The sequence below is a fragment of the Rhipicephalus sanguineus genome, chromosome 10, assembly GCF_013339695.2.
Source record: "Rhipicephalus sanguineus isolate Rsan-2018 chromosome 10, BIME_Rsan_1.4, whole genome shotgun sequence".
Taxonomy (NCBI): Eukaryota; Metazoa; Arthropoda; class Arachnida; order Ixodida; family Ixodidae; genus Rhipicephalus; species Rhipicephalus sanguineus.
Window position 1 is genome coordinate 26,676,527 of NC_051185.1, and position 22,636 is coordinate 26,699,162.

At 46.3% G+C, this 22,636-nt stretch overlaps 2 protein-coding genes and 1 non-coding gene across 3 annotated transcripts in view; all 3 read left to right on the top strand.

Annotated features, from left to right (window-relative positions):
* LOC119406288 (TNF receptor-associated factor 3-like) overlaps positions 1-22,636 on the top strand; it is a 353,808-nt gene that overhangs the window by 87,834 nt on the left and 243,338 nt on the right. The window lies entirely within an intron of this gene.
* LOC125760023 (uncharacterized) overlaps positions 1-22,636 on the top strand; it is a 54,835-nt gene that overhangs the window by 30,293 nt on the left and 1,906 nt on the right. The gene's annotated exons all lie outside the window — the stretch shown is intronic.
* On the top strand, positions 5,942-6,013 carry Trnat-agu (transfer RNA threonine (anticodon AGU)). Its single transcript has one exon. It is a non-coding gene; the product is annotated as a tRNA-Thr (tRNA).

Below are 22,636 nucleotides of genomic sequence, written 5' to 3' on the forward strand. Positions count from 1 at the left end.
CTACAAAATAACGCGCGCACTCGGGTGACCAGAGTTCTGATTAAGTTTGCGTGTGACTCTCGTTTCTTTCCTTTGGATGACAAGTGCGACAAGAGTGCATGTCGTGCACCACAGAAACATGAAACCTAGAGTCTGTCAGCATTGAGCGCATAAATAATGCACTGCCTAACCTCCTTTCCGTTTTATGAGTGCATGTGACCTAGAGTGAGTGTAGTTTTGATTGAAGTTTCGTATTATATTATAAATAGTTTTGGTAGTATCGTTTTCATTCAGCTCTAGTTTCAAGGATTTCTTCTCTTTTTGATATTGTGTTTATTTGTTTAATGCCCTCCGGCCCTTGGGGTGGAATGAATGAATGAATGAATGAATGAATGAATGAATGAATGAATGAATGAATGAATGAATGAATGAATGAACAGTGTGACGCTACACGATGTTCCGCTCGGAGTTTGTAATATTCAGGCTTTGTGTAATTGTGTTTAGCCAAACCGCCCCGACGATGTCTTCCCAATCGAAGAACTCCTGCTCGCCTTAAGACGTTAATCAATGTTTATGTCATGCCTCTTGTACTGATCTTGCTAAGAACACTCTATTGATTAAACCGAACATCTCACGTACTGGGGTCATCCGTGTTTTTGCCATAGCTGCTCCGCCTATTTAATAATAGGTCTTGTGGAACATCAAAAACACACTTCAGTTTTGAATAGCGGTAGGTTACGCACAAACTATCGCATGCACAGAATTTCTCTTCCAAATGTGTAATTGTGAAATGCTTATTCAGATGTCATTTCTGTAATTAAATATTTTTTCACAATTTAGAGCGTCATGCGTGACGTGCTCTTTTTATATCAAACAACACCCGGGAAAGAATAATCATGCTTGCATGAAAATAACACCTTCATAATGTAAACAGTTTCACACCCCTGTGTTTTATTACTGGCACTAGTACCGAGTAACAGCTTCTCGTTTCTCTTCCAAGAATATCTTCTGGAGGTGCACCGCCACGATGGTCTAGTGGTTATTTCGCTCGACTGCTCACCCGAAGATCGCGGGATCGAATCCCGGCCGCGGCGGCTGCATTTTAGATGGCGGCGAAAATGTTTGAGGCCCGTGTACTTAGATTTAGGTGCAGGTTAAAGAACCCCAGGTAGTCGAAATTTCCGGAGCTCTCCACTATGGCGCCCCTCATAATCATATCGTGGTTTTCGCACGTTAAACCCCAGATATTAAAAAAGTCGCAGTTTCGCCGCAACGGCGAAGCAATGAATGCGATAGCGATAAATTGGAATGTAACGCGAAGAACGGAGAGCAGCTCGAAATTGCCAGTGTGTCGCTCGAGCCCAAAGGACGCACGAAAAGAACGCAGACAGTACGAGCGCGAACTATCATGCGTCACAGATCGACACTAGAAGTGCACTGCTCAAACATAAAGCAGGACGCACGAAACGAACGAACAGATACACACAGGACGAGCGCGAACTAACTGTCCCAGTCGTTACTTATTTCCGTTTGAACAGCGCGCCCCTTCACAAACGCGGCCGCTGCAGCGGCTGCAGCGTCGAAGCGACCTTCGTACGCTCTGTCACTTCAGCGCAGACATCGCGGGGAAAGCAAAAGACATACAACCCCCCGCTCCCCCGCCAGGCGCACCCTTCTTTCCTCGAGATAAGCGCACGAAGGCGACCACGTTCGCAGGAACGGGGCCACGATCTGTAAAGCGCGCCACGCGCGGACACCTCGCCATCTACGTGGTAACTCAGAAAGCATACTGATGTAAGTGGTGTGTATAAATAGCTCGCCGTTATTGGCGATACTGCGGTAAGCGCCGGGAGATTGCGTCACCATTAAGCTTGCTTATCTCTGATTACCAGGGGCGTAGCCAAGGGGGGGGGGGGGGTTGGGGGGGTTCAACCCCCCCCCCCGAAATTTTTCAGTTTTGCTTGTGTATATAGGCACGCACATATACAAACGCACGCACGAACATACATAAAGTATGGTTGAACCCCCCCCCCCCCCACCCCCGAAAAAAATTTCTGGCTACGCCCCTGCTGATTACCTTAGTTAACCTTGATAGAGAACACGTACAAATAGTAGTCAAACATAATGCTGTCATGGGGGTAAATACGGTAAGCCATCCACGCCCAAAACGTCGGCCAAAAATAAAACGGAACACTAGAACACCTTTAAGGTAAAGCAATATTCGGGAACACTTGCACAAGGTGTCGCTTAGTCTCGACGGGTCCCGCTAGTCCAATCAAAGCTTCGCTTGCTGGCGCGAAGTCTGAAGGGGGCTTCGTTGCTGTTTCTTCGATCACTATTATCACGGGGTTCAGCAGATCTCAACCACTCGCAAGCTAGTGCTACCGCTCACTCTGAATCACAGCGCCGTTGTAATCAATATGTGGCATAGCTCCAACTCCATACTGGCAGCTGTTCGTCTTCAATGCTGTCGCAATCTTGAATTGTGGGCGATACAGAGGGAAACATTTATGAAAAGATACTCACAGGGTCCCTAATGCATTCGCCTGAGACTACTTGAAAGCGAAAGCCATCTTCTTTTCTGATTCGATGCATTGATTCTCTCCCGCTCCTTTCCGAAAGCTTTCTGCACCTAACGGGGTTTTGCACTGCCTTCAGAATCGAAGGCATTGAAAACTTTCTGCACCACACCTGCTTTTGCACTGCCTCCGTGACCAGTTAACCTTTGTCCAAGCGACGATGTGATGTGATGACGTCATCATTGTACATCGCAAATTTTCCAAAGCAAATTTTCCAAACATTTCCAAAAACGTTGATTTTAATATAACTAGTGATGATAAACGCGGAGAAAATGAACGACTGATATCGGATGATTCATGGCATCTCTTCTTGAAGTGCGCCGATTCTGCAATTCTTCAGCTGTTCTCTGGGCGCACCGATCAGCTGTGTTGCGTTCCGAAATGCACCCTGAAGAAAAGGGCAAGTTTCAATCAGATAAAGAGCGCCGTCGACTCGTGAAAAAGTGAACTCGTTTGTTCGTCTCAGAGCAGCACAAGTTTTCATACATCTACCTGATGTCTCACAAACGTGGTTATAGGCGATAACCGGAGACAAATGCAAAGCACTCACTCAAACACGCGGTTCTGTGAGAGTTGTAAACCTGTAACTATAGTTACGTCGCATGGGCTTCATGTCCGCTGCTTGTTCGTATAACGATTTAAACGCAGCATCGTGCCCTTTTCAAATCAGTCATTTTTGAAAACATTAACTGAAGCCCCACTGCAGAGAACAGCTACTCGGTATGGACGTGAATTCAAATTGACACAATGAAGACCGCGACTCAAAGGGCACGCTCACCTGTCGTTCTTTTGGGGGCCGGCACATATATTCCGGGACTTGTTCTGGAAGTATTCGAGCAACAAAGCACTATGCACGAACAGCGCGAGTCGTAAAACATCGCGTCGCACAAGCACACAGCGAGCGAGCACCATGAAACGGACGGGCGACGACGGCTAACACATGCCTTACCAACGCCAGACACGAAACTTTCTAACGGATTTCAAAGTCGGCGGCGCCAGCAAGGCGGCGGAAAGCGCGCCTCCCGCAGGAAAGGGAGTTGATCCCACCAGAGAGGGTGTTGAAGAGAGTTGGGAGGAAAGAGACGGAACGCAGATTTTAACTCTGATCCCAGTCAATGGATGGCGCCTCAATTTGCCATACCGGTCACGTGGGTTTCTTTCACTAGCCTGCTAGAACACATCTAAGGTAAAGCAATATGCGGGAACACTTCCACAAGGTCTCGCTAGGTGTCGACGGGTCCCGCTTGTCCCCGCAAAGCTTCGCTTGCTGTCGCGAAGTCTCAATGGTGCTTCGTTGTAGTTTCTTCGATCGCTACTATCACGGTGTTCAGCAAATCTCGACCATTCGCAAGCTAGTGCTACCGCTCACTCTGAATTACAGCGTCGTTGTAAGCAATATGTCGCATAGCTCCAAGTCCATACTGGCGGCTGTGCGTATACAATGCTGTCGCATTCTTGGATTGTGGGTGACAGACAGAGGGAAACATTTATCAAAAGGTACACACAGGGTCCCTTACGCATTCGCCTAAGGCTACTTGAAGGCGAAAGCCACCTTCTTTTCCTGATTCGATGCATTAATTCTCCCCCGCTCCTTTCCGAAAGCTTTCTGCGCCTAGCGTGGTTTTGCACTGCCTCCGTGATCGGTTAACCTTTGGCCAAGCGACGATGTCACGTGATGCCGTCATCATGGGACATCACAAATGTTGGTAATATATGACGCCACGATGTCGTCCTATGGTCACGTCACCACATAATGAGACTTTTTTGCATCACTCGTGTGGTAGCCGACGGCGCCGATGCTAACGGCCAACTTTCGCGTTCGATGAGGCATCTAAGGCCTTAATAAAGAAAAACTGCAGCGTCCTTCCATGGTTCCGGCATGGCGTTGGAGGAGTGTTAAGAACAGGACCCAAATTATGCTTAGTGTCGAGAGGACCAGGTTCGTTTGGTTAAAATGAGACTGAGAGCAAGATGTAATTTGTGCATTGATTGATCATGGCCGAAGACTCGAGCGTATAACGAGCCGAAAAATGCGGTGTTCTGTATCGGTGACCGTCGGCGATGAAGCGGGGTGTCGGCAGGCGTCGGCATGAACAAGGAAATGACCGATCGTCACATGATCTCTTAGAGTCATCAAATGATGCTAAGAGCGAACTGTCGCAACATATCATAACCGCGCTACGCGACGATGAAACCGTGACGTCATGTTCTGATGTTACCGAACGAACTCGTCACATATTGAAAGGTTAGGTTAAAAAAGCATCAAAGGAAGGAGGTGGTTAGGAGGGAGATAATGCAATCGACTTAGAGCATAACCTACTTTACTGAGTCTCTCGTTAGTGCATTGGATTTCGCCAATCTTGATTTTAGCTTTTTCTAAAGAGTCTGTGACTTTTCTGAGTAAGCGTTCTTTTCTATCTGACTACCCGCCGTAGTAGCTAGTGTAGTGTTTGCAAGTCAGACCTCGCGGCTTCAATTATCAGCCATGGCGAGCGCATTTAGAAGAGGCCGAACTGCATAAAACACACGGGTACTCAGGTTATGGGGTGTATTAAGCAACCCCAGATGGTTCAAACTAATTAACAGTAACAACTACGATGTGGCTTACGATCATACCATGGTGTCCTGACATGCAGCCTCAGAAGATATTAATTTTAAACTTAATACGCGTATTCCTCTCGACTGTGCGCGTAACATTAGACGTTTCAAACTATCCTAGAATGCCCACTGCAAATACAGCTGTTAAGTGCCCACTACGCCATATTTCTTCCTTTTGCGAATCAGCGAAGTACCTACTACGCGGCCGTAAGGCAACACGTGCGCTAACCTACGCAGCTGCTAACTTCATTCTTGCTTTTGCAGCTGATGATGATTAAGTATGCCTGAGCGCCTTGTAATGGGTGGGCCTTTAAAACACCCACACGTTGCGCAATTCACATGTTTTGACGCTGGGCGCGATTCTATGCGCTTCTGGCACGCAGGATTACATGCGTTAAGGAGACTCCTTCCACTACGTGACATTCATATAGTGTTTTTTGGGTTTTTTTTTTTCGAAGCTGTTTTAAGCAATAACGTGGCTCTGTGATAGGACACCTGCTTGCCGCGCAGACGACCTGGGTTCGATTCGCACTCCGAACCGAAGTTTCTTATTGTTTATTTTATTTGCATCTTTCTCGATTTTTCGGTCACGGACAATATGATGATTTTTCGCTCACAACCAACGACGCTGATGCCGACGCCGACACATTTACTAAATACAGCTCGCAGCATTGTGAAGTATATTTAAAGCTCACAACGGTCCCTTTTTTGTGTAACCGTTCTTCTCTAACAATCCTAGGTTTAAATGCACACATATACCCCATAAAGTGGACGGGAGCATGACCGCCGCCGTAGTTCAGTGGTAGAGCATCGGACGAGTTATTCGAAGTTCGCAGGTTCGGTCCCTGCCGGCGGCAAGTTATTTTTTCGTGCACTTTACTTTCTTCACATTTATATCCCAGTTGCTGCAAATTACATCCCCTATACTTTCATTGGCATTATTGTCTGTTAGTTCTCATTATTATTGCGTTCTTCTCTATGTGATTCGCCGCCGTTGTAGCTACAGCCGCCGTAGTCGCTTGTAAGTCAGACAAGCGGCTTCGCCAGATAAGCGTCAATCAGAGAATCGCGGCTTCGATTATCAGCCATGGCGGGCGCGTTTAGATGCGAGCGAAATTCATATGACACACGTGTATTCAGGATAGGGTGCGCACTGAGAAACCCCAGATGGTTCAAACTAATAAACCGTAACAACTACTGCCTGCCTTCCGATAATACCGCGGTTTCCTCAAGCGCAGCACCGCGCCCCCTATTCATTTTAAACGTAATACGTGAATTCCTCTCTCTGTTGGTAAAAGTTCAGTCGTTTTTCTCATCATTCAACAGCTGCTTTGCGATTTGGGGTGTCGTTAGGGAGTTGTGTGGCAATAGATACAAGCCGTCCTATTTATCAGTCCCTGTTACCACAATATCGCCGGACATATGAACTGTGACAACAGATACATTGTTCCTCGCCGGACGGCAACAGTTCAGGAGCGAGATGTGAGCCTAGTTTTTTTAGCAATAACGGGAAAATCGCCTTCTGAATAATCTGTCCTTGTTTATATGACAACCAAAGTGTATGACATGGGTTCTCAAAATGGGTTCCGCGCAATCCAGGGGTTCCGTGACGGGCATTTTGAGGTTCCGCGAGCGGTCATAACGAATGCGACCCCCAGCCCTTTTAGTCCCATTAGCACCGTATTTATTTACTTAGACGAGAAAATTTGGGTTGCATTTTGCATTTCATGAAGACATCGCGCGCCGCTTCCGCACCTCGGGAGTCTGCGGATAGCGAGAGACCCACGTGTTGGCCGCACTGCGGACTCATCGTCTAGTGGGCGCCATGAAACTTGCGCGATTAGCGGAGCTGCGGCGACACAGCGCGCGGAGCGCTGGCAATGCGTGCTCGTGAGCGCAGTTTGTAACGCCTGCGCGGGAATCAATGCGGTAAACATGGAAGTCGAGATAGAGAAAATATCGGGCGTTGAAACCAGTTTACACGACAATAACGGGCAACTCGGCGATTTATTCGTGGCTCACGGTGATTCATACACGTTGATTTGCCACTGCACTAGGTTGGTTTTGTATAGTGGAAAATATTGCGCTCACCAAACGAAGACACATAGAAGAAATCACACAAGGAGTTTTCGTTGTGTCTTCGCGTAGTGTGCGCAAGTTTATCCACTATGTTGCCAAACCAACTAGCCCGCCTTCTGTCTTATAGCTTTTTCCATAAAAACGCGCAACGGGCGCTTTGATACGTGCAAGAGGCATCGCTTCTTGCCTGCTGTGGGCTACACGAACATGCCTTCTAATTTTGTTTTGCAAAAAATTAAGGGACTTCTGTACACCCGGCGCTTCGTTTCCGTGAACGCATTGCTTACAGCACACCCGGTACCTGAAGCATGCAGTGTATGGTCGGCGCGGGCGCTTTAAGCGACTCGGGGTGGTGGGTGGGGGGAGGGGGGAGTTTGCTGAGGAATCGCAAATTTATGTATTATCGGAAGTTTCACATCAACAGCGATGACATTCGGTAATAAAGATAACAGGACAATGCTGACAGTGTTGTCCCGTATAGATGTATACCGTACAGATGTTCTACCTTTAAGAAATAAACGCAGTGCGAAGTGTGCGCTTCGTGTGTTGGTGTTCCTATGTTCTAACGTGTTTTCTAAATCTGTGAACCAACTAGCCTCACCTGGACTATCTCTCGGCTGATACCAACTGGCCCAAGCAAGTACCCTTATAAACTATTACAAAGAACGAAAATATCGAGAAAACAAAATGTTGGCTGCGCGTAGATGTTCGCGCGCTTGTTTTTGTCCACATGGCGCGAGCACCACCACGTGACTCGGCTCCACCAATAGGGACGCACCGACCTCATCGCCTGTCCTTGCTGGAGGACTCCGGCGGCAAGATAAAAGAATGTCACTGACCTCTGTTTAATTCAGGTGGAACCTTAGTGGCAGCAGTATCAGCTTATGAAGTGGAGTCAGCCAAAGTTTGTTTCGCACGGTGGTGTTTCCATAGGTGTATTTTGTATCTTCAGATGCACGATACGTTATTGAATTACATCGGGAATACAGGTAGATATACTCGTCTTGTGATACGTATCGCGATACAGATACAAGATGCCCAAACAGTATCTCAGATACAGGTATCTTCGATACTGGCCAGCACTTCACTGGAGGGGCAAAGCTAAATAAACAGCGGAACTGATCAGCACCTAGGTAGTGCTGGCTGCTGCTGTTTTAACGCGGCAGCGTTGAAGCGCTCGTTTCGACGAAATTCCGTTGTCGGCGTCCTTCGTTGTGGGCGAAAAATCGGCGTTGTCCGTGAGAGAAAATTTGAGACAGATGCAAATAAATCAATAACAAGAAACTTCGGTTCCAGTTAGGATCGAACCCAGGCCGTCTGCGTGGCAAGCAGGTGTTCTATCACAGAGCCGCCCCGTTGCTTGAAACTGATTCAGAAAAAAAAAAGAAAAAAAAAACACTATATAAATGTCATGTAATGCGAGGAGTCTCCATAACGCATGTAATATTGCGTGGTAGAAGCGTAGAATCACAGTAGGCGTCAAAATATGTGAATTCCGAAACGAGGGGGGAGGTGTTTAAGGCCCACTCATTATAAAGCACTCAGGCATACTTAATCATCATTATCAGCAACAGCACCAACAAAGTGCACAGCTGTGCAGGTGCGCGTGGTACCTTACGCACGCGTAGTGGGCCCTTCCCAACAGTGTTTGCGGTAGGCGTTCTAGAATATTTTGAAACAACAGATGTTACGTCCACAGACGTTCGTTTCCCTGCGGCACCGTTGTGGTGTCCGCCGAGAATCGTAGCGAAGCCTGCCCTGCGAATGAGGAGACGATACCGACGGGGCCCGATTACTCTATCGCGTTCTGCTCTTGAAGGCTAAGCTTAAGCGTCCTTTAACTTTTGTTAAGTTTCTCTCTGTTTCTTCTTCTATTTCTTTCTATTTCTTTTTATTTATTTATTTTTTTCTCTTCCTTCTGTTTCTGTGTATGTCTTTTCTGTCTCTGTTTATTTCTATTTCTTTCCGTCTCTCGCTCTCTATTTATTTCTCTTTTTCGGTCTTTTTATCCTTTTCTATCCGTTTCTATCTTTCTATCCGTTTCGCTCTCTCTCTCTCTCTCTCGGTATTTCTCGCTTCCTCTTTCAGTATGTTTCTTTCTCTAGCTGTCTTTTTCTTTCTTTCTCTTTATCTTCTTTTTTACCTTTCTGATTTTCGTTCTCTCTATTTCTTTCTATGCTATGCTTTACTCTCTCCCCTCCTCCTTGCCCTCTTACTTACCCTTACTTCCCTTTGCTACCACCTGGCCCCGCTATACTATACAAGGCTATTGTATACTCTCCTAGCGTGCCTGGATAGCCGTGTGGTTAAGATGCTCGATATCAGATCGTAGGTACGCGGGTTCGAATCTCGCCTCGCGAAGAAAATTTTTCCTGCTAGAATTTCTCTCTATCTTTCTTTCTCGTTCTCTCTCTCTCTCTCTGTGCTCATTGTCTCGCCCATCAGCCCTATAGCATCCCGCGCCGGAGACATTGGCGCACGTGTTCTGGGAGCGAAGAAGAGGAAGAAGACGTCGACGATGACGAAGAGAGCGAAGAGAGCGCGTGCCCGTCCATGATGATAATAATTTCTGTTCGCAGCTCACGGACTAACGGCCGCCCTTAAACAGGTCCGCTGTTAAAAAAAATCACACCATCCCCGCTAAAGGGGACCATGAGGAGATGCGAAGCAGCGTTTCTGCATGTCGAGCCCGCGTTTCAGAGGCGAAGTAGAGAGGGAAAAAGTGGGAGAGGGGAAGGGGAGAGGGGGAGAGGAAGGGGAGAGGAAAACAGTGGGAGAGGAGGAAGGAGATAAGGGAATTGGGGAGAGGAGGCAGAGAGTGGGAGAGGGGAAGGAGAGATGGGAGAGGAAGTGGGAAGTGCGAGAGGGGGAAAGTGCGAGAGGAGGTGTGTGGAGAGGGTTCGCGCATGCGCAGTAGTGGTGGTCACGCCGCACACCACCACCGATTTGAACTCCGCCATAAGATGCTTCGCATCTAAAAATACTCGAGAAAGAAATGATAGAAGGCATGAAGTTCGTAATTTAGCGCCCAACCTTTCTGCCTCGTGTTCGTCGGCAGGCCAGTGCAAGTGGGGCTTAGTAAAGGCTGAACTCTGCGGGGAAATCGTCTGACAGATTAAACTGAATTTATCCCGGTCACTTCCGCTCTTACGCGTTACCGGAGTAGTATACGGTGATAACAGTGCAGCTAGGTAGCGATGACTGATGGTGTACACGTTAACTAGATTGAGACAGAGCTATAATGTTGTTGTGGGTCACATGTTGTAGTTAACTGCTTGCCTTGACTACTCGGCGAGGTAATATTTGACTCCTAGTACTTTCGTTATACTCTCTTGTCTAGAGCACTGACGTGACCGAGAAAAAAAAAACTGGGAGGTCCCTGCTACATTGGCCTAACACGACTCAAAGGTGAAATTCATATTCTATTTTTCCCTTAGTCGATGTACTGACCCTCCGTACGTTAACTCCCTGGCTCCCTCAGAAGGCAATGTACTTTAATTTTTACTGATTACAGAGACCTCAGTAGACGCGGTCAAAATCTGTGACGTCATTGCGACTGGTGCGGGAACCTCAAAGTGGCGTCGCCACCCGCATTTTCTGTTTGGGTGTTTTCTCACTTACCAAGCGTCTTCTTGCAGGCAAGTGTGGCGTTTTTGTTCTCGCGAAAGAGTAATGAATTAATACGAGAAAAAGTTTTTTTTTTCACTTTATTATCCCTTTAACGAACTTCCGTGCATTTGGGACATTTTTGCCGGTCTTCTATTACAGCTCATAGCCCACGCGTCTGTGGTTAGAGCACCGTCAATGTGCATTTGTGTGTGAGCGCGCGTGTGTGCGCGTGTGTCTGTGTGTGTGTTGTCAGTGAATCTGCCATGAATCGTCACTATAAGATCTGACTATATGTAGAAAGGATGCAGGCTGATCTTAGAAAGTTGCTAATACGCAGGGCCTCCGCCTAGGAATTTCCCAACAAATTTGAAAGCAATACCAAAATTATAGTATCTGTTAACTTCCCTCTTAGTTGCAGCTGAGTAAAAGAGCGAAAAGAAAAACGATTGTATCTTTTATTGTCTCTGAGCATTAGGGTATAGGCCTCGATGCAGTGCACTGACAAAACATCCCTAAATAGGTTCTTCACGACTTTCTTCTATGATATTACACGGATTTGCTAAATAGAATGTGTGTTTTTTCTTGTTGCTATGAAGGTTCATTGCTGGAACGAAGCACGTGGATGTCAGTATGAGGGCACCGTTCAAGGCATGTTGGGGCACAACGAGAACAAATGCCCATTCCACACCGTGGAGTGTTCGCGATGTGGCCACGGAGTCTTGCTCAGAGACCTGTCAACGCACTACGTAGCCGGATGCAGTGCTCCTGCTTTCTCAGCACGCACAGAGATCCCGTCACCTGAATCTGCAGCACTGACACTTCAAGAGGTTAGTGCTGCTCTGGAAGAGCTGAAGACCATCGTGAGGTGCTCGAACCACGACCAGATGCTCCCTGCTGTGCAGAGCCAGGTGAATCAGCTCGTGGAACAACAGGTCAGGAACCAGGAATTGCGGTTGGCCGAGATCACTCGCGAGGTCGGAGCACCTGAGCAAAACTTGAGGGCAGAGATCATTCGAGTTGCGGCCACGATTTCCTCGACGATACCGGAACGTCGGCTGTCTAGGCGAAATCCGACCGAGAAAGCCGCGGCGTCGTCTCCCTTGTCCTGCTCTGAGACAGCGGTAACGACACCTCGAACGTTGGATTTCTTCACCAACCTGCCAGCAGCTGTTCTGGAAAACATGCATAAAATTTCCTCGGGCGATTACCCGCAGTACGCTATTACTGGTCGTGGACCTATGAATGTTAACTGTCATTTAATGTTAGCCACGGAGCCATCAATGCATGAAGAGCGCGTGGATGAGTGTATTTCGTATGAACTGGCCATCGAAAATATTCACGAGCTTATGCTATCGCAGGGAAAGAACACTGAAATTTCAAAGGTAACAGTTTTACACTCGAAGGATGCGTATTCTAGGATTGAAGTCTTTCAGGATGCATACTTTCTCTATGTGAAGACTGAGTTTTACGGTATGCTGGAGGGGTCTGCGTCTTCGGAGCCTTCATTAACGGTCACTGCATTCGACGCGAAACATAAATATTGGCCTCCACTTTATTGCTTTCAAGAGCCTTGCTATTGTAAGCATGATGAAGAATCGCTCGTGCATTCTCATCACGCATTCCGGATAACACATGATACTCTGAAAAGCAATGATTACCTTCTGAGTGGAACGTTGCTTTTTAATATGCATTTTTGCTTTCAATAGCAATAAAGAGCGCAGGCCAAACGCTCGACTGCCTGGAGTGCCGCTTGTTTTCTCGAGAGACTGCTCTACGAATTTCTGTGCGTGAAAGTGCCGGCCACAACGCAGCAGGACAGCGAAGACCAGAACTCGTCAGCAGGGATGGCACACTGCGCCGCTACAACCTTCTTTCCAATTAACGTACCTGCGTGAATATCTTAGCGATGCTCTGATAAAACACTTGCCTACCTTGTGAAGTAGTCGTATCTAAATGTTTTTTGTACGTTGTATTTTGTGCTAACAGGTGAAATATCTTGACCATCTAAAAAAAATTATTCACCCAGAGCTGAAATTTTTTATGTGCCTTCATTTAGTAACTTATTGCTCTGGATAATGAAGACCGAGAACCTCCGTTCTGTATTTGTAATATTGAGTCTTCGTGCTAACTTTAATTCAGCCAGAACACCAGAATATGGCGTCAACGCTGGGAATGCCCGGGCCTTCGTATGCAATTGTAAAACCTTAATTCCGGCAACCTTTTGTTCCGCCTGCTATCAGCGCTCTGTTGAGTATCGCTAACATTGTACTACCTAATGTGAGTATGCGTGCTGTTTGCCGCAGCTATATCGTCTATGAGGTAACAATTGTTTGGGATGACAGAAGCGCCTGTTTTATGATCATAGGCGTGGGCACAGGGGTGGGGCGGGGAAGGGAGGGGGGGGACGCACACTTGTTACCTGGTCTTTGCACCCACTTGATACCTGGTCGTAAGGAAAGGACCTCTGAGGGAAGATGTTGGAAAGAAAGAAGGGGGAGCGGCGCTAACATTTCATCCCCCCCCCCCTAATAGACAACCCTGCGCACGCTGATTTTTAGAATGTACTCGTTTGACACGCCCTCTCTATAGATGTAAAAGCAGTGCTTCTCGTTTCCGGCTTTGTGTTCAAACTTCACGGTGTCGCACTGTTTTGTGGCGCAAGTGTCAAGGGGTGCCAAGATTTCAAGTGTAAATGGACCTTTGCCGTTCTAATGGCATGTCTGACGGAAGGCGAACCGAGATATTAAAACTAGTTGAACTAGAGTGCAGCTGGTGGCATCAGTATACATACCAATACGGTGTGCTACTTTTTTTTTGTTTTGTTTTGTTTTTTAACCGTGGCTTGTGAGTTCGGGGAAGTGATATTCAATGTTTGCGATGTTCATGTATGCTGCATTATTTCACCATTGTCATTTTTTGGCGTAATGTGTTTCGTCTAGCAAGAACTGTTTTTAAACCAATGTTCCATGTTATATCAATGTTGAACAATCTTCCACTTGCGTTTATCATTATTTCTTGTGTAAGTTTTGTTCAATCTGTTTACTGTTATTCATTTTTTATGTTGTCTGATGCGCTGTCCGTTGCTGTCATTCTAAGAAGCTGCTCATTGCAGTAGCTTTTTGCGACTGCTTCTCTCTCTCATCGAAAGATAAAGTATGGAATTGAAATTGAATTGAACACATGCGCATGGTTGTATTTAGCATCGCTGCTCGGGTGAAATCTATTTTCGAACTACAATCACCTCCTTGATAGGCGCTCATCAGACATGTATATCCAGTCGTGTTTTATCTATTTAGGTTGCCGCTGTTACCTGTCATGATGGCAATTACCATATCTCAGCATTTTCGTCGTGGAATGCATTGTAGAGTATTGCGTTCGATAAAGGCGTTTCTTGGAACATTGTCCTTACTGGCCAGAATGCACATAATGAAGAAGTGGTCAGACTTGCAGATAATCTACCGGCACCTTGTTGTTGGTGCGCAGAAACTAATCTACATGTACGAACGCTTTACCTTTCTTTCTCTGTCAACACCATGCAGCCGTGCTACGAGGGCGATGCCTGACAGAGAGAAAAAGGTACATCATTCAACCAAGGTTTATTGCGAACGAACAGAACATCCCATCGACACCAACTGTTTCCTCAAAAATACAACAAAGAAAAACAAAATTGTAGCCCTTCCACTATCGGGAAAATGGGGGACAGCGAAGCGTGACGTGTGCGTGCCTAGCATACTATTTTTGTTTCATTTTATTGTATTGCGCAATGCTCCCTCCGAACTTATTTCCTACCTCCATGGCTGGAGTTGTATCTTCACGCACGTGCTTAGCAGCGCAACACATCTGTTGCTACAGGTAACAACGAAGATCATCAGCGAAACAATCAAATGCAACAATGCAATGTGGCAACTTGAAACGAGAAGTGTCCTGGATAAGAGTTCAGATTGCCATATGAGATATGACTGATCGCCGACAAGCACACGATCGAGAGAGCATCAGTTGTTGAGAAACGGCGCGTACAAATACGCGTGCGACCAGCGCATCTTCGAGGGCCTCATTTGTGTACATCCACATTTTTGTACACTCGCCGGCACCGGGTTTATCGAGAACTATGCCGCCGAAATCTGTAACTCATAGAAGCTTCGCTTAAAATAGGTCATGCCTCCTGTACACTAGGGCCCAGCTCAAGGTAATCATCATGGAAAAGAAATTTCAATTGGAAACTTGCCTGTGATATTCTAGTAATATCTGAGGTTTTACATGCCAAAACCACCGTGTGATTATGAGGAACGCCGTAGTGGTGGGCGTCGACCTTCGGGTCAGCAGCCGACCACGCCTGTGAGATTCTAGATTCAGAGAATATCTTCTGCCAATATGCTCACTGCATCAAATGTAATTGCATGCAGCCGTTGAAATCAGCGTTGCGAATTTGATTATCATAAACTACAAACAACCAACTGTCGAGTATTACAAACATCAATAGTCGTCTGCAAATTCTTTCGTTTGCATTCGATCAGGAAGATTGCCCTTCTTGGCCCATTGAATGAGCTAACCTTCTGTCAGTAATCATGTTTGTCACCGTTTACGGGGCCCGGGCTGTCGTACGCTGTCGTCGTCCAATGTAGCTCGGCGTTACGCTGGCAAAACCATGTATAGCATAGCCATTAGTAGCACATCGAGCGCGCGCTCGCGTCAAGCAGAAGTCTTCTTCCTCTTGTTCTTCGAGCGCCTTGATGATGATATCAAGTGCGGCGCACTATAGGGGCCCGGGCTGTCGTATGCTGTCTTATGCTGTCGTATGCTGTCGTCGCTTGGCGTAACGCAGGGAAAAGCACGAGCGCGCGGGCCTCACGCTTCGGCTTTCCGCTTGCGCCTTTAAAGGAACTTGTCAGATAAAGTGAATTTGGAAAGGTGGAACATATTACTGTGTAATTCAATCATGAACTTGTTCAGTGTTTAGCTGCGACCGCCTCTCTACGATTTCTATTTGTAGTGCCTCCACGTGCCGCTCTTGCACCAGCTGAAAGGCTCCGAAGCGTCATTAAAAAACTTTTTTTTTAATTACGCTTCGGAGCTGCCCAACGGCATAAACGAAATAAAAATACAAATCGGTTTCCTAGATGAAATCTAGGAGCGGTCTATGCAATTCGCAGATGCATTTGGAATCAGTGTCCATTAACACTGTCGACAAGAGCAAGGTGAGGCTCTGATATTTAAAGAGTACGCCAGCGAGTATTTTGTCGGCATTTAGTAGAATAGGGTATACAATGCACTGATTAGACAGCGCGCGTGTCGCTCGCACCATAGATATCAAACGATAAGCTTCTATTACCTTTAGTTTACACTAAGTGCAGATGTTGCATTTTACAAACGCCGGTTGTGTGTCCGCGTGTTTGCTTGCAGGTGACAATGCCGTAGATATGTATAGTGAGCAATATCTGATCCAACCAATGCAACACTGAAATTACCTTTTAAAGGCCATAACGGCTAAATGCAGTTGGCAAGCCTAAAAGTGTTCATGACACCAAATGCTCAAGCAGAAAGGAATCTATGGCAATACAATACGTCACATTTGTAGCAGTACAAGTAATCGTTGAATAAAGATGAAATCGGTGTTACAGATCATATAGCTCACGATGGTACGTCTTCACGGTATCGGCACGCCATAACGCGCACGCCGCTTAACTGCGATGTCCGTTATACGTCCGCTCGGTAATACATGCCCTGACTACGTTATTCCTTTCCGATTTCATGCGTAGAGATAGATGCAGATACGTTCGGATATGTGCAGCATTTAAGATGTCATATTGTCAACAAGCGGTGACGTGTTCTTTTATTTTCGTGCTCACGGTGCGAATAATAGCGGGCGCGCCCGAGAAGCCAGCTAGCTGTCGCTCGACGTACACACTTTTCCCATGGTGCTCCGTGCACCCGCGGGACGTCCTGGGATTGCTTGAAAAAGGTCTACTCGGCCACGCGCCATCAGTTCTTTGCAATACTAACGGCGAGGTCTTTATATACACCATTTGCCGCTGGCGGTACGAAAAACTCGGATGTGCTTCAGCGTGCAGGGTTGCCAGGTCGAAAAGACAAAATGTAGCAAAAAAATCGTGAAAACTAGCCAAAAAGTAGCCAACTTCGAGCTAAGAGCAGAAAAAGTAGCCAAAAGTAGAGATGCTTCTGTGAAAACAACTGGGACATTTTCATTAAAAAGGCTGAATGTAACAGGGTTTGGACGATTTTGTGAATAAGTACAATATGGTGCCCTTATATAGTAATATATACACTATGGCGTACTTAAGTATGTTTGAACACTTTAATATCTGAAGTGGCCGCTTTAAGCCTAAACTGTTGATTTTACCAATAATATCGTGCGAAGGGACTTAGTCTCTTGCGCTGTTGAAAAAATGACACTCTTCACGAATCTTGCTAACATGTTGTCTACTTCGAGCAGTTCAAACGTTGCTTGTTGGGCGAGTTGGAACAAGTCAGTCATGATGGTATTTAGCGCAAACATTACACAACAGTACGTCCTCTCCTTTGTCTGTTGTCTAGTGTTTGCGCTAAATACCATCATGACCGTTTAAACGTCTCTGCTGAATATATGAACCAAGTAGCTCAAAACCTTGCCATATAAGCAGAAGTAAAAAAGAACTGAGGCAACTTCACTGACTTAACGTTTTGAATACTGGTATAATAGCGGAGCTGGTCACATCATATTGCTATTTAATTGCTTGACGTTGCTCTATAGTAGTTTTGCCGCCATCTGCATACACGAAAGCCCTGCCTTCCTATCTAAGATCACGGGACAATTCGTGCAACACATGTAGCGTACAGCTAGATCTATATTGGGATTCAGATGCGCACATTCACGAATAAACTTGCTCGTCCATTAAATTTCGCCGACAGGGTCGCCGTTTGTACATATTGCGCAAGTGAAATCTTGGGAAACACTGTGAGTGTCCTGAATGGAACAGCGAGTGTTTGCCTTCCTTTCCTCTGCCCTTCTATCTATCTATCTATCTATCTATCTATCTATCTATCTATCTATCTATCTATCTATCTATCTATCTATCTATCTATCTATCTATCTATCTATCTATCTATCTATCTATCTATCTATCTATCTATCTATCTATCTATCTATCTATCTATCTATCTATCTATCTATCTATCTATCCGCCTACGACTTTCTGCTCTCCTGGCCGTTTCGTTAATCGGATGAATACCAAAATTGGTGTGGCATAACATGACCTTATTAGGAACATTAATGACAGGTCCTAACGTGCAAATCATGACACGCATCTCATGTGCAGCATGATTTACATGACATGGTCTCGGCGCGCTCGCCGCCGTGTAAATGAATGGATATATACGAAAAGTGGTATGACGAGGCATTTCTGCATGACGAACATAACTGACATGTGGTAAGATGAAAATCATGACATGCATCTTATGTACGACATGATTTACATGCCAAGCTCATGGCGCACTCGCGGCCGTTTCACTAGATTGATATACACCAAAATTGGTATTGCGCGATGTGACTGTATGAAGAACATGAATAACAGTTCGTAACATGAAAACCATGACATGCATGTCATGTAAGTCATGATTTACATGCGACGCTCATGATGCATTCGCGGCCGCTTCCTTAACTTGAAATACACCAAAATTGGTATTGCGCGACGCGACTCTATGACGGACGTAAATGAGAGGTCGTAACATGAAAATAATGACATGCATGACATGTACGACATGATTTGCATGCCATGCTCATGACGCACTCGTGGCCGTTTCGCCAGATTAATATACACCAAAATTGGTATTGCGCGTTGTGACTGTATGACGAACGTAAATGAGAGGTGGTAACATGAAAATCATGACATGCATGACATGTGCGACATGGTTTACATGTCATGCTCACGGCGCACTCGTGGCCGTTTCGCTTGCTTGATACACACCAAAATTGGTATTGAGCGACGCGACTGTATGACGAAGGTAAATGAGAGGTGGTAACATGAAAATCATGACATGCATGACACGTACGACATGATTTACATGCAATGCTCGTGGCGCAATCGTGGCCGTTTCACTAGAGTGATATGCGCCAAAATTGGTATTGCGCGATGTCACTGTATGAAGAACATGAGTAACAGGTGGTAAGATGAAAACCATGATATGCATGTCATGTATGTCATGAATTACATGTCACGCTCATGGTGCATTCGCGGCCGTTTCGCTAGCTTCATATACACCAAAACTGGTATTGCACGACGCGACTGTATGACGAACGTAAATGAGAGGTGGTAACATGAAAATCATGACATGCAAGTCATGTACATGATTTACATGCCACGCTCATGATGCATTCGCGGCCGTTTCGCTAGCATGATATACACCAAAACTGGTATTGCGCGACGTGACTGTATGAAAAACATAAATGACAGATGATAACTTGAGAATCATGATATGCATATCATTCACGGCATGATTTACATGCCACACTCATGGTGCGCTCGCGGCCGGTTCGCTAGCTTGATATGCACCAAAATTGATATTACGCGACAGGACTGTATGGCGAACATATATGAGAGGTGGTGATATGAATATCATGACATGCATGTCATATTGGACGACATGATTTACATGACCCTGTCATGGTGCGCTTCCGGCCGTTTTGTTAACTGGATATATACCAAAGTTTGGTATGGCACGAGACGAGTGCGTGATGAACATAAATGTCAGGTCATACATTGTATATACCAGAATATACGTTTCATTGACATGGTATATACCAGATTGTACATGCATGCGTGCATGGCAAACATGCGATATATGGTGAAGTAGACGCCATGGCATGAATGATTTCATTTGGCTCAAAGACAAACAAGGCGATGTGTACAGCTCTTTGCTGGCTGCTTCTCATTACATCGATTCCCACAGTGCGTGGGATCTGCCGGATTTTTTTCTTGTTGGATGACCAAGACTGCAAGTGCGCGCACTTAATATTCTTTAGTCGCATTCAGAGCTTAACCTTATGAATTGAAGGAAGCAGTTCGTCGGACATCCGAGTTCCGATGTTGAATACAAAGCACCCGCGATGCGGAGTGCGCAGTATCGTGCATAGTTCTTTTTGCTTCAAGTTGCAATTCAAGGTTGCATTCAGCAACAGGTGGTGAGGTAAACTCAGGCAGTGAGCAACAGTGTTTTCTCAGTACGAGCAACGTGTCCGAAGCCTTTATTTCTGTGCTGCAAGCGTCAAATTTATTGTTGGAAGGTAGAAATACGCAATGACCGCTATGTTTTGACACAACTCAAACCCCAGTGACTGCGACGTTACCAGATATCTATATTTCGGAAAATATCGGGAGAACGCAAAGTAGCCAAAAACTAGCCAAGTAGCCAAGACGTTGTTTTCTGCCGCCGGCGACCGAAAAAGTAGCCAAACTGGCGCAGTGTAGCCAAACCTGGCAACCCTGTTAGCGTGTGCGGTATCACCCTCGAGATTGCCCGAAGAACGCGCTTTAAAGCAACGTTCCTAGATTCTGATGCATTTTTAAAACGGCCCTTGAGACGCGCACTAAAGGTGGCCCATTTCTGTACCAAGCGAACCTATCACCAGCACGCGAACCAACAGGCGAACCTATCAATCCGGCACGCGTGGCGGATTGATAGGTTCGCCACGCGTGCCGGATTGATAGTGCCTGTTGCATGGGCATGCGCAGATAAGTTTTCGTGCCTTCTTTCTTTTCAGCCGTTGTGCGTCTCTTCAGTTGTTAGTCGGCGTTTGTGGTGTCCTGAATTCTTTCTTGTGTCCGTGTTTGCACGCCCTGTCCTTTTAGAATGAATACTTACCAACCAGCTGAGCTCTCTGTTACTCTGTTGTTCTAAGCACTATATGACGTTTTTGGTTGTTTTCTCTGTACGTGTTTAGCTTGCGTTCTGTGTACTACAAACTGCTCTAGCACGACTGAACTACATAAGTGTAAATTTACTTCTTGTTCATTTGTATACCAGCCCATATTCCTGTGCAATGAGTTCAATAGTACTGTTCGCGTGAATACACATACGCATTTTTTTTCTATTGTTCAGTTCTCCATGAAATATAGGAGAGTTGATAAGTTTAGTCAGGAAAGCTTCGGGATTGACAGCGCTTTAGCGCCGTGGATACGTTCAATGCGTACGCACTTGTTCTTGCTCCAGTAACAGAATAAAAAGGTAAGTTTAGCACAGAGTTTTCATCGATTGATTACGTGCATGACAGTGATGCAAGAAAGGTCCGGCTATTTTATGGAATAAGTGCCTTTTTTTTTCCTAACTAATGTCCGCTGCCTTCCATCTTCTTATAACTCCACACAAACGCTCAAGACAAACTAAAAAGAAAAGGATGAGGTTTTGCGTGAAATTATACGACAGAAATGTAAGGCAGACCGTCGGGATTGATTTTGAACACTTGGGTTCTTCAAAGCGTATCTAAATCTAAGCACACGGGTGGTTCTGCATAAATTTCGCCCCAAGTTAAAATTGCGCGCGGCAACTCCGTTTTATCACTGTCGTGTCTTTCCTTTGTTTTTTTAGGGGACAGTTGGAGTACTGAAGTGTCAGACTTCACTTAATAGAAATATTTCGTTGTAGCGGGATCACGACCGTACAATAAAAGGACATCTTAACCACAACTAAAGCTCACTGCATAACTAAAGCTCACTGCATAAGTCGCACTCACCGATCTTATTACAATGCGCATGCAGCCGAGCAATCCCGTTAGCTTATGTACACCGTATGTTAGGTATACGTACGAGCAGTTAAACTCGCTCTAACATAACAGAACAAACCGCACTTTGAGAACGTGGAGGACGTACGCGCACATGCAAACACGACGTGGCTAGCAGACGACGCAGGGAGCAATCCACACTAGGCGCGCTTCAGCTAGTAGCCGCCAGGTGGCGACTCCGCTCGATCTCGCGGCTAATAGTCCTCGCCCTGCGAGGAGGAAGAGCGGCGAACGCGCGTAGCTGAGATGTTTTTGTATCGTTAGCTACACTAGCCTAGCCGAGCCAGTTTCGCGTGGCTCCTCAAGAGCCGTGCTGCGCATGCGCGACGATCAGTGATGTCACACAGCTGGCGCATCGGAGGCGGCACCTCTAGAGTCACTGTATATGCTACCTTTAGGTAGCAGAGTTGCGCATAGGTCCGGCTAGCAACCACAGCTATGCGGTGAAGTCGCACTTCGTTTTTGCAGGCGACATTGCTACCGTGTCGCCGATTAACCTGTCTGGCGTGTCGAATACCGGCGATTAAGTTTGGCTGTCGATGGCTAGTGTTAATTCAGTTCGCTGCAGCGGCAGCGTCATGAAATAAAAAAATTGGCCCAAGCGGCAGCTTCTCCGCAATGCATGGTTGCTAGCGGCGTTGGAAGACAGATGCGCAACTCTGCTACCTAAAGGTAGCATATACAGTAACTCTAGGCACCTCCCGCGCACTCCGCCGCTGCCGCACGCGACTCGCTGACGCCGGTCTGCGCTTTCCAGAGGAGTGACGTCGTAGCCAAGGTAGACGTACTGGCGCCGGCGCGCGCAGCTATTCGCCTTCGCTGTGCAGTCGCTGTCTAACACTGCGCTGGAGCCGTTTGATAGCGCCTCTGACTGGCGTTTGCCAGTGTGGTTTAGCCATGGAGAAGGAGAGCGCAAATGCCGCTCAACGGCGCAGAAGAGCGGAGAAGCTTAACTCATCGGATTCCGAAGTAGTTGCCTGGCAAAATAAATTAGCATGTGCCACATAATATGTATACCATG